The sequence below is a fragment of the Diceros bicornis genome, chromosome 10 (assembly GCF_020826845.1).
Source record: "Diceros bicornis minor isolate mBicDic1 chromosome 10, mDicBic1.mat.cur, whole genome shotgun sequence".
Lineage (NCBI taxonomy): Eukaryota > Metazoa > Chordata > Mammalia > Perissodactyla > Rhinocerotidae > Diceros > Diceros bicornis.
In genome coordinates, this window is record NC_080749.1 from 81,047,352 (window position 1) to 81,064,320 (window position 16,969).

Consider the following 16,969-nt stretch of genomic DNA (forward strand, 5'->3'; position numbering starts at 1 on the left):
TTTTTTATTAACCTCAATAAAATTTAAACAAAAAATTAAAATTTAACTAAAATTTAATTAAAAATTAAGGTAAAAAATTAAAAATAAAAACCAATAACTTCACTGATCTTCCTACAACTTTAAATAAACCATTAACAATGCCTAACCATTATAAGTTTTGGTTATACAGTACGTTGGATAAAAAGAGAAGGAGGTTTTCAAAATATCAGTGATTCTCATCTCACCACACTGGCCAAAACTAAATAACTGTCAGGCAGTGTTAAGTCTGGTGCCCTGTTTTTGATCATACCTAAAAGGTTCACGTAATTGGCCTCATATCCATAATATACAAAAAAGAAGACATTCTGGTTGCGATTTGTCATTCCACAGATGGCTAAATTGGCAGCTATGGCTAACCTGATGTCCTTCCTTCCATTACTATTTCATACGCATTCCCAGCTGAAGAGAATGAACTTCACGTGGTTAAGGGCTGGGCCTCTCCAGTTATTAGACTACCTGACTCAAACATTGAATAGCTCCATGAACCTATACTAGCCCTCTTAAATCCTCTAAACCTGTTTCCTCACTTGTAAAATCACCTCACATCATTATGGTGAAGTGTAAATGAAATAACTACGTAAAAGACTCAGCCCAGTGTCTGGAGCATAGGTAACATCTATTGAAAGCTTCCTATTTTCATTGTGGCCCAGCTCCTATCAATGAATGATGTTTTCTCCCCTTCTCTATTTGAGTGAGTGGTTGACAAAAACATTAAAAAGGGATTAAACACCATTAGCAGAGTTACTTAAAATCAGATTTAATAATTCTGGCATAGAAATAAATGATATACTGCTACAGTATTATTTCAGAGACTGTCACAAGGAGAAATGCCTTTGGCTTTGTTAAACCAAGTCTGAAACAGATAAGGAAAACAGAAACATCTATATGAAAAAAAGATTCCTTGTTTTTAATCTCTACATTTTAGAGCAAAATGATCCATTATGAACATCTCCAAGATATCTGTTTAAGTGACTACAGATAATGCTCACAACCAACTCAAGAGAAGAGTTTCCCGGCAATACAAAACATATCTAAGCTCCATCTGTTTTTCAAGATCCAATTTAAGTTCCACTTTCTCCAAGAAACTACCCTGACTGCAGCAATGTGTTCTTTTAAACGTCGGTTTTTCATTTACTGTCATATCGCAGTATTAAGCACTCTAGTATAGACTACCATTGTTTTCTATTGATATTATATATATTGAATACAAAGAGAGGAGGGAATTTTCAAAACACTAGTAAATCAATGCGGGGGGGGGGGGGAGGCGGTGGTTAATGCACGTGAAGTACAGGTAAGAAGGCTTGAAACCTCTTCAATAGTTGCCATGAAGCTTTTTAAATATACGCCTGAGGTCCATCCAGCGCATTCTGATTAGTGGCAGATTGGGATGGAGTCTGCATACTTGTATATTTTTAAAGCTCCAAGAAAAGTGAAAGCAGGATTAAACACTACTTTTTAACCTTCCTTCTTATAGGTGGCGGTATTTGCATATTTGTGACTTCCTTACCACTTGTAATGAAACTTTTTTCAGATAGAAGATAGATAAAATTTTGTTCACCAGAACTTCAACTGGGGATCAATAAACCTACCTGATACGTTAAGATAGATGGTATTTTCAAGATGATTGCGACAATATCCCCAGTCTCATATGTTCTTCTTACAAGAAGCAAGAGCTTCTGCCTTAAGACTCCCCCTGTTGAGAGGTCAAGTCTATTCCCTTCCCTGGTATCTGGCTGGACCTGTAACTATGAAGGAAGTGATGCTGAGTGACCTCGGGCTAGATCATCAAAGATGCTAATGGCTTCCACCTGTTTCTCTTGGAAAGCTGCCGTTGGAACTCAAACATCATGCTGTGAGGAAGCCCAGGCCACTCAAGGAGGCCAAGTATAGAAACCAGCCCACAGCCTCAGCTGAGGTTCCAGCCCACAATGCATCAACCACCAGACAGGGAAGTGAGGAATCTTGGAGATGACTCCAGCTCCAGGTGCCTCTGACTGCAACTGCATGAGACACTCCCAGCGAGAACCATCTAAGCCTGGTCAACCCCCAGAACCATTCGAGATAATAATAAAATGACTGCTGCTGTCTTCAATCACTAAGTTCTGGGGTGATCCACTACACAGCAATAGATACGGCAACACGGTGCTATTCCTTGTGAAAAATATATTGAGAGTGAGGGACTAGACTGAAGTTCTGAGAAAGCTCTACAGGACAGAAAGGGTGGCAGGTCTGAAGCACTGGCTGAGGAAAGCAGCCATGGCTGAGGCGCAGAGGCTGTCAGAGAGTAAAAGGCTTTGTATCACGTGATTTCTCCATTGTAAACTCCCAAACTGTCAACCAAGTCACTAAATTTATGAGACCTTTGGCTTGTAAAGGAAAGAGCTGGGTGCCTACAATGGACTAGGGGCAAAGATACAGGAGCAGAGAGAGATGGGACCATAAGGAAATAAAGTCAGAAATCATGGAGAGGGAACTGACACTCACAGGCTAAATACACCTAAATCATACAGAGGCTCCAAGTGAATTCTTAGGTTAAAAAATTAGCTCTCCTTTTTGGTTAAAAATAGATCCAGAGTTTAGGACTGCTGTTACCTGTATGCTTCTCTCTCAGAAGACCAGCAAGACCAAAGCTTAAATACTATTTAAGAATAAATACTGACAGAATTCTAGGTTCAAGCAGAATTAACTCTATGCTTATTTGTACTAAAAAAAATAGTTATTTTTCACTTAACAAGATACTACTTTTTAACAAGAAATAATATTGTTCATTCCACAAATACTTAATGAAATACTACTATGGGCCCAGCACTGTACTGATAAGCCCAGGGAACACAGCTCTTTAAAGGGCAGACACAATCCCTGCCCTCAGGCAGTTTTATTAAAATCTCTAACAAGAGAATAGAACTTTAATACTTTTTATACTCCTTACTTTTAAAATTAATGCGCCTACACGATACAATACTTTAAAGCTGAAATGTTTTTCATTTTACACACACACACACACACACACACACACACGAGGGGAAGTTAAAGACAAATTTTCTAAGAATGGTATTCAGCATTCCCAGAGTAAATCATTTCTACTCTTATAACTACTCATCAAGTAGTTGTTGAAGTGAAAAAATATACATAACTGGATATAATATTTTTACTTGACTATACATGATTACAAAAAATTAAATAGTTCCCCCAGGAAGCTCACAGGAAGTAAAATCAGTCATGGGTTCTATTAGCCAAATAATCATCTAAATTATCTACACAGATGTCACAACATAAGAATTAACGCAGTTTAGGAAATTCTCCTATATCAAACAGTCTTACAGCCAGGACAGATAATATTTCTACAGAGAAAACACTTATATCCCACTGTGAATAAATATAAACAACAATGCTTTTATGCAAAACTCTTTAAAAGCTTTAATATGTGACTGGAAAACATTTGTTAATGGACATATGCAAGAATACAAATCCATGGATAAAAGTTTCACTGAATATGCTACAGAACCTCACACTACTTATCCTAATAACTATATTTCTAGAAGTGTACTAAAAACAAATTATTATCCATTTTATACCCATCAAGTTGGCAAAAATAGTAAGTCTGATAAAACCAGGGATTGGGGAGAATGTGGAGCAATGCAAACACTGCTGGTAGGGACATATATTCCTCACCACTGTGGAGAGCCATTGGGAGATTACATACCCATCCCACAATACCACTTCTAAGTATCCAAGCACTTAGGAAGCACACATCACAAGAAATGTAAAAGGATGTGCACTGTGGCATCCTAACTATCTAACTATCCCTCAAAAGGGGAATGAAAAATTGGCTTTTTCTGATAAAAAGAAAAAACAAGATCTACAGGAACCAGTATCGATAATGTCAAATCACACAGTTGAGTAAAAAATGCAAATTTTAAAAGAAGATAAATACAGTTTATATAAAATTCAAAAGCACAGACAGCAATAAGTAAAATTTTATGGTTACATATGTATTAAATGCACTAAAACATGCACTAGAACACAAATTGTTAGCTGGGGGAGGATTTTTGTTGTATCTGTTACTTCTCCTTAAACAAATTATTTGAAGCAAAATATAAACAATTGATTACTACTGGTGATGTGTATGTAGACGTCTATCATATTTTATACTTTGGTTTAAAGTGTTTCAAAATTTCAAAAATTTTATTAAAAAAATTCAAAATATGGACAAAGATTGTAAATAAGTATGCTCAACAAAGCCAAATATATTTTTTTGTGTGTGTGAGGAAGATCAGCCCTGAGCTAACATCTGTGCTAATCCTCCTCTTTTTTTTTTTGCTGAGGAAGACCGGCTCTGAGCTAACATCTATTGCCAATCTTCCTCCTCCCCCACCCCCCAAAGCCCCAGTAGATAGTTGTATGTCATAGCTGCACATCCTTCTAGTTGCTGTATGTGGGACGCAGCCTCAGCAGGGCCGGAGAAGCAGTGCGTTGGTGCACGCCTGGGATCCAAACCCGGGCCGCCAGTAGCAGAGTGCGCGCACTTAACCGCTAAGCCACGGGGCAGCCCGCCAAATATTTTTTAAAAAACAGAAAAACAGGGAGGAAGAGGGCAACTAAATATCCTACAAGAAAAAAAAAAAACCCTGCGTAAATTCGAGTGTGTTTTATGTCCACCCTAGATTATAATGCAGATGTTGTAAATTATCCATAAAGCATTTAATGCATGGGAAAACGCTAGTGATATAGGTTTAAATGAAAGAACTAAACCATGCATACAATAATGAGCTATACACGGACACACACACAGATATATAAGAGAAAATATATCCCAAATTTTAATTGTAGTCATTTCTGGGTGGTAGGATTATGCTTTATTTTCTTATTTATACATTTCTGAGGACTGTATATTTCCATTAATATTATTAATGAAAGGGGGAAAAAAAAGAAGGCAAACTACAAAATGCAGGGCCTGCCCTGTGGCTTAGTGGTTAAGTGTGCGCGCTCCGCTGCTGGCGGCCTGGGTTCGGATCCCGGGCGTGCACCCACGCACCGCTTCTCTGGCCATGCTGAGGCCGCATCCCACATACAGCAACTAGAAGGATGTGCAGCTATGACATACAACTATCTACTGGGGCTTTGGGGAAAAAAAAATCAATAAAATTATAAAAAACAAAACAAAACAAACTACAAAATGCAAACTGAAAATTAAGATTCTGTTTTAACTTCTGATTCTAAAAATATCAGACTGTTAATAAATATAAACCTCTTTAAATATTAATATCCACAACCATACAAGCCAAAAGAATTATGCCAATAACTATCCAACTGTAAACTTCCACTTTAATGTTTCTAAACATAACTGTTTTAGTCTCCTCTGTTTCTGGCACTGTCACATCAGAATCGAAGGTCTCTTCATTGATGCTTTAGATAAGATTATCATACAGAAAATCTCCACACCAAATCTTAACTTATACCATAAAAATAAGCATGTGTAAATAACAATTTGGCTGAAAAAAAATGATACAAATAGGACAGTGTACAGTGTTTATATAACATATTCTATACCAACTGAAAAATATAAAATACTGCTGAAAGAAATTAGAGACCTAAATAAATAGACAGGTATACCATGTTAACGGATTGGAAGATGCAATATTGTTACATGTCAGTTCTTCCCATATTGAACTAGGTATTCAATGTAATTACAACCAATATCCCAATATTTGATTCTAAAATTTACATGGAAAAGCAAGTGACCCAGAACAGCCAAAACAATCTGCAAAAAGAACTTGGGGGATTTACCCTATCTGACTTCAAGACTCACTGTAAGACTTAAGTAATCAAGACACTGCAGTACTAGCAAAAGAACAGAGAGTCACATCAATGTAAGAGAATGGAGAGTCTAGAAACAGACCCACACTTACACTGCCAAATGATTTTCAACAAGAACATCAACGTCACAGTAGGTAACGAGGAAAGGAAAGAGCTACTTCCTAGCTTTATTAAGATATAATTGACAAAAACGGAAAGCATTTTGCAACAAATGATGCTGGAACAAATATAAACACGGTGGGGGAAGCTTCAACCTCTACATCACACCATAAGCAAAAATTAATTCAAAATGGATCACAGACTGAAATGCAAAAGCTAAAATTATAAAGCTCCTAGGAGAAAACATACAGAGATATCTTTGCAACTTTAATGTAGACCAAAATTTATCAGGACATAGAAAACACTAACCATAAAAGGACATATTGATCATTTTGATGAAGTCCAACATCAAAGCTTCAGCTATTTGAAAGACACCATTAAAAAATAGTTAAGCCACACACTAAGAGATATCTGATAAAGGACTTGTATCTAGAATATAGAAAAAACTGCTATAACTAAATAAAAAAAGATAAAACAACTCAATTTTTTTTTTAAATAATTTTATTTATTTTTCCCCCAAAGCCCCAGCGGACAGCTGCATGTCACAGCCGCACATCCCTCTAGCTGCTGTACGCGGGACGCGGCCTCAGCATGGCCGGAGAAGCAGTGCGTCGGCGCGGGCCCGGGATCCGAACCAGGGCCGCCAGCAGCGGAGCGCGCGCACTTAACCGCCAAGCCACGGGGGCCGCCCACAACTCAATTTTTAAAATGGGCAAAAGACTTGCAGTCACTTCCCAAATGGCTAATAAGAACATGAAACATTATTAGTAATGAGGGAAATGCAAATTAAAACTAGAATGAGATACCACTACATAGCCACTACAGTTGCTAGAATGAAAAAGATTGACAATACCAAGTATTAGGATGTAGAGCAATTAGAATTGTCATATAATGTTGCTGGATATATAAAATGATAACTTTGGAAAAGTTTGCCAGTTTCTTAAAAAACTAAAAATACACCTACCCAATATAACCCAGCATGTTCTCATAAGTACTTATTCAAGAGAAATGAAAACATATATCCATGAAGAGATTTGTACACAAACGTCATAACAGCTTTATTTGTAAAAGCCAGAAATGAAAGCAGCCCTAATATATATCAATAGGTGAATGGATAAACAAAATGTGGTATATACACATAATGGAATACCATTCAGCAATAAAAGGGAATAAAAATCGAAACAACAATATGGAATAACTTAAATCATTACTCTGCATGAAAATAAGCCAGACCAGAGAGAGAATGAATGAGAGAGAACACTGTATGATTCCATATATAAAACTCTAGAGAATGCCAACTACTCTATAGTGACAGGCTGCCCGGAGACAGAGGTGAAGGGCAGGATGACTTGCAAAGGGGTGTGAGGAAACTTTGGGGGATGATGGAAATGTTCCCTATCTTGAGTGCAGTGATAGCTTCCCAGGTGTATGAAAATTTATCAAATTGTATACTTTAATGTGTTCAGTTTATTAGATGGAAATATACCTCAGTAAAGTGGAAAAATTTTTTTAAAGAAACAAGCATACCAAAAAACTATAGCAGAATTAGGGTTAGGAGTAAGGTAGGAGGCAGGGGTATAGAGAAGAAAATATGAGAGAGGTTTCTGGCATGTTGATAATTTTCTTTTCTTTCATCTATATACTGGTTATACTGGAGTATTCAGATTGTAAAAGTGTACACTTCTGATATGTGCACTTTTATGAATGTATATTGTTTTTCAACACAAGTTTTTAAGAGGAGGAACATCTACCTATGACCTAGCAAGTCCACTCTTTTATCCAAGAGAAATGAAACATCTGTCCACAAAATGACTTTTACAAAACTATTCACAGCAGTTTTCTTTGTAATAGTCCCAAACTGGAAATAGCCCAGGTGCCCATCAACAGGAAACTGGATAAACAATCTTAACAGTATATTCACATATTTGTGCAACTGAACATTACTCCACAATAAAACAAAACAAACTACTGATACATGCAATAACATGGATGGATCTAAAAACATCATGCTGAGTGTAAGAAGTCAGAGACAAAGGAGTACATATGTACGATTCAACTAATACAAAATTATAGATCAGCAAAACTTACCTCTGCTTTGATGATGGGGAGAAGTAGAGAGGGCAGCAAAGGGAAAGGGTAGAGTGATGGAAAACGTTTTATAACATCTTGCTAGGGATGTCAAGAAAAGAAATGTTCACTATGGACATAGAGAAATTATAAGTCTATTGACACTACTGATTTACTAAATTCAAATTAACCAGGTACTTTTAATTCACCTTGAATAATTCCTGAAAGCATAATGCAAAATCCAAATTTAAGATTCTGAAATAAGTCAATAATTTGAATTGTGGTGATGAATAAATTTTATTAAGATCTCACTTTGCTGAAACTGATCCACTCTTCTTCCACAAACATTACTTTCTAATTAGTAAGAGAATCAGAATGTCTTGTCGCAAGTGCTTTATTTTTAAGATGGCTTCATATGAGAACATTACACACTATGAAATGGAACTTATATGAAAGGCTCATTATCAACAAGAGTAATTCAGTAAGATTGTAGAGTGGTTTCCAAAAATGGAAGTGACTATACCCCAGGAGCTATGAGAGATGATCCACTGGGGTATACGAAGAACAGATTAGGAGTTCTATCCATATGTAATTTTTATCTTAATACACATATGTATTTTTAGTATAATATAATGTAATACAATATAATATATATGTATCCTCAACACACAAAATGACACTGGCATCTTCATTAGAGCCACCTCTCAGACAGTCACACATTGTATAAAGTAAATCAAGTATTCTGAGGGAAGAGGGATAGTATTTGCTAGATTCGTTTTCAATAATGAAAGAAAGAACCTACCTTTTTGTAAGCTGCTACAAGAGACTGGTGTTCCAGAGAAGATACACTCAACAGTAAATGATTTCCAAAAACGATATTTTATGGAAAAACTGTATTATATAATCTTTCATGAAGCAGCTGCTTTGACCTCACCTAAACAAAGTTGGGGGTGCGGGAAGTAAGGTTTAATTTCAAAAGCAACAGACTGCAGCAAAAGAAGTTGAAGCAAGAAGAGTGCCAAGTGTTACAGGACGTTACTGATGCGGTTGAGGGGTGACCATGAGTATTTTGTACCAAACAGGTTTACTGGTTGTCTCATGGCAAAGTATTTAAGAGTTGTCATCTAAAGATGAGTCAAGCATCTATCTTTTACAAAAAGAAGAGCCTACATTTGCTGACTTTCTGTGATAAGTGACTGTTAGCAGTATGTTACCTAGCCATTGTTTTTAAAAACAAAAACTTGGTTAATCTATCTGTACCTTAAAGGTAAACGAGGCATTTTAAAACTTAGTGAGAAAACTGCATTCCAAAAGAAAATAATGTGTGTCATCTTGAAATACTGGTACCTGCACACTCTAAAAACAGAGAAACTATTTTCTAACTCTTTAAACGCCTTCCAAACATAGAATTTCTATGGATTTTGAACACATTTATTAAAAATATATAAATGCAAATCCTCACATTTGTTTGATTAGGAAGAGCAAACTTTGTTAATCAAATCTGCATAACTGAGGGATAGAAATTAAACAGTGAGCGTCTCCATTTAGGAAGCACAGCCAAAGACACACTTCCTCTTGTTGGGTGTATGTCCCTACATGTGCTTCCTTTTAGCTAAGGCAAGCATTAAGACCAAGTACCAAAACAAACAGACTTAAGATCCAGACTTTGGAATTCTGTATCACCCAAGTAGTAAAACCAAGATATTTCAAACATAATGCAGCATATTCATTACTCCTGCTTTTAAATATATATATTTATTTTTATAACTTAGGATCAACAAAAAGACTTTTGAGCCATTACTAACATTTATAAAGCACTCTATTCACAGATAAGAGGGATCACTCACTGAGTCCCTTCACCAGTCTCTAAAGTCATCTGTTACAATATGAAATAAACCAAATAAGCCAAGGAGGAATTATTCTTTATAAATAAAATAAACATTATTAGATTTTTGTGGATCCTTTCAGGAGATGTAACACCAACTGTAAAGAACTCTTCAAATAATGGCTTTCATTAAAAACATCTTACTGAATTTCTATTATTTTTTCAGGGATTGACAGGCATTTTAGATAAATAAAACCTTAGGTCCAATACTCCAGAACTCAGGGGGACGTAGGACACAAGTATGTACAAGATAAGGCAGATGAGGTAAGGTCTAGAGGAATGAAGAAGAAAGCAATTCTTTCTGCTTGGTGTCAAATAGCATCACAAAGGTGCATGGCAATGAAGCTGGGTCTCAAAGGATGAATGGGATTATCCTCAGTAGAAAAATTAGGGAAAAGAAACCACGCTTGGAACCATGGATAGAGGCATGTACAACCTGGGACACAAAAAGAATATATTGTATTTTCAAGTCACATTACTAGTTGTTTTGCTGTACTGACGTAGGTAACGCTTTTCTTCACATATCAAACTTAGTAAGATCCTTCTAAAAGCATCCAATTTTCAAGTACGGTTACAAAACTGGTTTATTACAATTCTACAATATTTGGGCTTATTTAATATGTTTACAGTTCTAATTTTCTCCAGCTTTCACCATTCTTCACCAGGGGGATTAATTTGTAAGTGTTATATAATGACAAGACATCAGTTATGAGCCTCCCAGTCTTGCTTTTCTTCTCATCTAAAGGGATGACTTGTTTCTTCTTTCCCAAATGTAATCTCTTGTTTTCAAATCCCAGCCCCTTCTGCTTCTTTTTGCACAATACTCCCTCAATTTTCTAGGGATTCCTTATATCTGGCACTTAAACTGGCATCCTCTCTATTTCGGAGGGGAGAATACCTATCTTTACGATTTCTCCATTTGCCTAGCTCTGCCTAAAGTAGAGAAACAATATGTATTTTATTAATAGCAAAATATATACTTTTTGAAAAGCCAATTTATAAATCACGAGTGATACATTTTAAGACATCTGTCCCAAAGTGTGTTAAATACTGTATCTTAAAATAATAGCAATAAGAACATGGGCTGAAGCTTTAGAGATCATATAATCTGGGGGTTTTCTAATATTTCATAATAAAACTTTTCCAGATGAAATCTTATACAGTATCCCAAATATATAAAACTGGCAAAAGGGTTGCTAATACTATTTTCTGTTCAAACACATCATATTAATTTATTACAAACTCAAAGAGACAAATTAGGGTTAGGGATGTTTAGTTACAGTCTTATGACCACCTCAGCACCCATTTATTTCTGTAAAATTCTGTTGTGATTTCATCCAGATAAGTAGTTGCAAGGAGGTAGCAGCTTTTTGTTTTGTGTTGTTTTGGTAGCAGCTTTTAATGGTTCACTTTGCAGTCTCAGGATATGCTTCAATAAATTGATTAAAAAATTTTTAAAAGTAAGAATTTTTTCTTTCAAAATGAGTTAGTAACAATACCTAACAACTGCTTACAAGGCAAACAAGAAAAACTCAAAACATGCAATGAGCTATAGAAACGTCTATAACATGATATCAGGACTTAGTGTTACATGTTCATTTGTTACTAAACAAATGACTTACACAGGATGAGCACACCCCCAGAGAAACGGGCTTGGGTCTTGCCTGTCCTTTAACAGGACACAGTGCATGTGCCACAGTAATGTATTGTTTGGACAACTCTACATGAACGGATATACACCAGACTGAATTTTTGAAAAACCTACTGCAAACTACAACTTTCTTTATCAATAACCTGTTTAAAATTCACAAATAAGCACAGAGATGGTAAGAGAAACCTTATACTAAGGAATGCTTGCCCCCTGCAATTAACCATGTATAACCATGTAGCGCTATGGTTTTCAATGCGTTAAAATTTTATATGTATGTACATGAGGGTGCCAAGACCATTCAATGGGGAAAGGACAGTCTTTTCAACAAAAGGTGCTGGAAAACTGGATATCCACAACCAAAAGGATGAAGTTGGACCCTTACCTAACACCATATACAAATATTAACTCAAAATGGATCAAAGAGCTAAAACTATAAAACTCTTAGAAGAAAACACAGGAGAAGAGCTTCATGACATCAGATTTTGCAATGACTTCTTGCACATAACACCAAAAACACAGCCAAAAATAGATAAAGTGGACTTGATTAAAATGAAAAACTTTTGTTTTAATCACTATCAACAGAGTGAAAAGCCAACCCAAAGAAGGGGAGAAAATATTTGTAAATCATGGCTCTGATATAAGACTAATATCCAGACTACATTAAGAATTCCTACAACTCAACAACCACAAAACAAACTGAATTAAAAAATGGGCAAAGGACTTCAATAGACATTTCTACAAGATACACAAATGGTCAATAAGTACATGAAAAAATGCTCGACATCACTAATCATTAGACAAATGCAAATCAAAATGACAATGAGATACCACTTCACTATTAGGATAGCTATCATCAAAAACACACAAAATAACAAATGTTGGTGAGGATGTGGAGAAATCAGAACCCTTGTGCATTGCTGGTGGGAATGTAAAATGGCGCAGCCGCTATGGAAAACAGTATGGCAGTTCCCCAAAAATCAAACATAGAATTACCATACGATCCAGCAATTCCACTTCTGGGTATATACCCAAAAGAACTGAAAACAGGGACTCGAACAGACATGTGTATGCCAACGTTCAGAGCAGCATTATTCACAATAGCCAAAAGGTGGAAACAACCAAATGTCCATCTACAGAGGAAAAAACAAAATGTGGTCCATCCATACAATGGAATATTATTCAGCCTTAAAAGGGAATGAAATTCTGGTTGATGCTACAACATGGATGAAACCTGAAGACATTATGCTAAGTGAAATACGCCAGATATAAAAAAACAAATATCGCATGATCCCACTTATATCAAGTACCTAGAGTAGTCAAATTGTAGAGACAGAAAGCAGACAAGCAGTTACCAGGGGCTGGGGTGGGGGTAGGGGGGAGTTATTGTTTAATGGGTAGAGTTTCAGTTTGGGATGATGAAAAAGTTCTGGAGATGGATAGTGATGATGGTTGTACAACTATGTGAATGTACTTAATAGCACTGAACTGTACACTTAAAAATAGGTAAAATGGTTATTTTATTTTACCACAATAAAAATATTTTACCAGAATAAAAACAAAACTTGCATGATTATTTATTTTATAATGGTGGCAGTAGAGGAATGTGGGTATGAATACAAGCTTAAGAATTATGCTGTCTGATTTCAAACCCAGCTCTGCCACTTGGTAGCTCTACAGACTGTGCCTGTTTTCTCAGATATTAACAGAACCCACTTCATAGGATTATGGCAAGGATTAAGTAAATAAATGTAAAGCATTTAAAACTGTGCATGTCATATAGTAGTCACTTTTTATTATTACAGGTTTAAAATACATTTTTAATGAGATTTAAGTCAAACATCTGCAGAACCTGTGAAGGTCCTCCTCAGAATTCCAGAGTTCAGTAAAACACAGATTGAAAACCAGTGATTGAAACCAAATTTCTCATTTTACAGGTAAAGGAATTGAGAGTCCAAGATAAGTGATTTGCCTGAGGTCACACATCTTTTTCGCTAATATTAATTTTCCTAAAATAAGAGTTTGGTTTAACAATTCGAATGTTTACATTCAACTACTTCAAAACCAAGGCAAAGCCATGAGATTCTATAATGTGTCCAAAATCTATGGATAGTGTGATAGTCATCCACCACACTAATCTAATAAAGAAATAATTATGCATGGGGTGGAGACCAAAAGGCAGCATTTTAAATGGCAAAAAAAAAAAAAGCCATTTTAATTATCTTAAAAGACAATGGTTAAAAACACCTCTTCCGCAAATAAAATGCTAAAATAATTGCGAAAACAAATGTTACTGATCAAGAGTTGGAGACACATAGTAGTGTCCACTACCTCACTCCTTTCTGCCCGTTACTTACTATATAATCTTTTAGTGAGACCTCTGAATTTGAAAAATCAGCTGCTTTTTCTACCAAATAGAGGTAATATTCATCACAGGGAAATATCTACCAATAATTCTTTATTAAATTCAAACAGAAGAGAGCAGCAGTCCAAATGACACAAAACGTCCCACCTAAAAAACCACGCACTAAGCTTTGTAGACATTTTTGTACTTACTTGAACAGGCTAGACCTGGTTCCTCGGAAATCCACGACACAAAAAGCAAAATAACAGAGACGATCTTTGAAGGTCAGACTCGAGAGCTAACAAGCTTTTGAGCGTCTCCCTCCTCAGGTCGGCTCTCAGAGGACAGCACCACCCCGGCTCGGCATGTCCTCCCTCCCCACCTCCACCAGCTGAAACCCTACCATCCTGAAGCGCCGCCGCTTCCAGCCACTTCCCCCCAGCGCGCCCAATCCAGAATCACTCTCTCTCCTGCCGGCTCCCCTATTTCCACCTCTACCCCAACGTTTTCTCATCTAATGCAACGCAGTACAATTACCTACGTTCACGTCTTCCCCCACCTTGCCCCAAGAAAACCCCAGGAGCAGCAGGTGAGGGAGCAAAGGAATGAACGCTGGTGCACACCTCGGCGCCCCGGGGTGCGGGCATTCCGCATACATTATCTCAGTTAACCCGTGTGACAGCCACCCGCGGGGGAGGCAGGCGGTGCTACTCCCGTTTTACTGGTGGAGAACCCACTGTCCAGAGTCAGCAGCTCGCCCGACGTCACACCGCCAGCCGACCCCGGGGCTTCTGGAACCGCCGGGCCCCGGCTTCAGAGCGCTCTTCGCACCGCTCTGCGCCGCGGGTCTAGTTCCCCCGGTGTCCCCGCCGCGCCAGCGGACAGCAGGTGCATAACTACCTGCGGAATGTTCTCCTCCCGCGGGCTCACCAGCACCCCGGAACCGTTCCCCCGCGCCCTCCGCCCCTCCCCGCGGACCCGGCTCCCCGTCTCCCCCGCCCCGGAGGACCGCTGCCGACGGCAGGGCGCTCCTGTCAGGGAGGCGGAGTGAGGCGCCCTCAGACCTCTCGGAGCCCCACGGCTCCTCCCGCAGGCCACGGAACCGCACGCCAACCAGCCCCGGGGGCGGCCACGCCGCACCTTCCGAGCGCCCGATTCCCACAAGCCACGTCCCCGTACTCACGAGCATCGAGGGCGCGCGGCCGCCAGCCCCACCGCGGGGACGCCCAGGACACCGTCTGGACGGGAAAACCGCGTCCTCCCGGCCGCCCCGAAACGCAGGCTCCCCGACACCACCCCCCGCCCCCCGCCCCGGGAACTGCAGTTTGGATTTCCGGCGGGAACGCGGAGACACGGGGCGATGACGGGGCGCAGCGGCGGGCGCCGAGCCCGCTCCACCAGAGAAGACGCAGGGCGGCCCGCCTTCCAATCTCTGCCCCGCGCTCGTCCGCGGGGCCCGGTCCCGCGCCCCGCATCCCCGAGCGGCCCGAGGGGCAGCCGCGCCCTCCCGGGGCCCCCGCCTCATTGTCTCCCTCCGGCCGGCCCGGCAGCGGCAGCGGCAGCCCAGGCCCGCCGACCCGCCCCCGCCCCCGCCCGGCCGGCCGCCGGGCGTGGACCCCGACCCCGACCCCGACCCCGACCCCGGCCCCGGCCCCGGCCCCGCCCGGCCGCCGCACGCGCTGGATGGCGGGGCCGCCGCGGGGAAAATGGAGGCGGGAGGGCGGCGGCGCCTCACGGCCCCCGCCCGCCGCCCCCTCCGCCGGCCCCGCGGGCGAGGCTGAGCACTCACCGCGGCGGCGCCTCGTCCTCCGGCGGCCCCGGCTACCGCACGGCCCGCGCTGCGCGGCCGCCGCCTCCTCACGGGCGCGGCGCTCCTTCCCGGGAGACGCCGACCGCCCGCAACCCGCGCCGCGCGCCGTGCCTGACTGACTGACTGACTGACCGCGCCGGCGGGCGGGGCGGCCGCAGCGCCCGGCGGCGGCGGCGGCGGATCCGAGCGCGGCCGCGTCCGGCCGAGACGCAGAAGGCGGGGCTGAGGGCCGCGGCCACCCGGCCGCCCGACTCGCGCCGGCCCCTCGCTCCCCCGCCCGCCGCCACCGCTCACTTCCGGCGCGGCCGCCGCCCGGCGCCCCCGCCCAGCCCGCGCCCCGCCGCCCCCCGCCCGCCCCTCGGGCTCCGGCCGCACCCAGCGGGCGCCGCGCCCCGCCTTCCCTGCGCGCCTCTGGGCCGCCGCCAGGAACCAGTGAATCAGGAATGAATGAGCGAGGGAGGAAAATCCCCGCGCCGCCGGCCGGCCGCTGCCTCCCTGGAAGCAGGCCCGGCGGCCTCGGCCCGCGCGCGGACCCCCGGCAGCTCCGTGGAGGAGCCGGTGCGCGCGCCGTGATGCTGGGGCGTCCCGCCGCGCGGCAGGGCTTGTCCCGGGCTCTCGGAGGACCATTGCCGTGGCCATATAGGACCAACGTGCGGCCTTTTTAAAGAAAATCCCGATTTGGCCAGCAACTCTCTGCAGTTTCATACACTCGATCGGGAAGCTTTAAAAATTGGACATTTCAATTATCTTTAACTACTTTTTATTTTTGAAATTTGCTTATTTTGCGTTAATTTCTGTCACCCCCTTATTGAAATTGTTCAGGAGTAAGGTGTTTTACTTTATCACCAAGTTGTAAATTACTCAGATTTTACAGTCTTGACTTAGACTTTTAAATTTTAATTTATATCTTTATTTTGACCTTTTCCTAAAGTTGATCAAAGGAAGGAAAAAATTTGAATTAAATCATTTTTGTCTGGCTACATGCAAAGCAAGTTTGCTGACAGCATTAAAACCACTGACACACAGGGAGTGTGACCTGGAATTCGTTGCCGTGAACACTCCTTTTTCGAGTCTTTCCATCTGCTTGCCAAGTAAGGGTATCTGGATCTTGAATTTTCAGAGATAAAGAATTGACTACAGGTTTGTGAGATCCTGGCTCCCTTTCTAAGAACCAGAGTGTTCATTTCTCTGTCCTGGGGCCAAATCTTGGTTTGGTTAATTACGTTCCTTCTTTCAGATATTTTGGAGGGCTTTCAAGTG

General features: G+C 41.0%; 1 protein-coding gene across 5 annotated transcripts in view; it reads right to left on the reverse strand.

Moving 5' to 3' along the window:
• RAPH1 (Ras association (RalGDS/AF-6) and pleckstrin homology domains 1) overlaps window positions 1-15,932 on the reverse strand; it is a 90,126-nt gene extending 74,194 nt beyond the window's left edge. Inside the window, exons 1-2 of one of the 5 annotated variants that reach the window (XM_058549661.1) lie at window positions 15,689-15,932; window positions 8,825-8,956 (exon numbers count right to left, since the gene is read on the reverse strand). The gene's annotated coding sequence lies outside the window, so the exon portion shown is untranslated. Of the gene's footprint in view, window positions 1-8,824; window positions 9,021-14,111; window positions 14,774-15,688 lie in introns of those variants that run through there. The other 4 variants (XM_058549659.1, XM_058549662.1, XM_058549660.1 and 1 more) reach the window with 4 other exon arrangements.
• Between the last annotated feature and the right edge of the window lie 1,037 nt (window positions 15,933-16,969).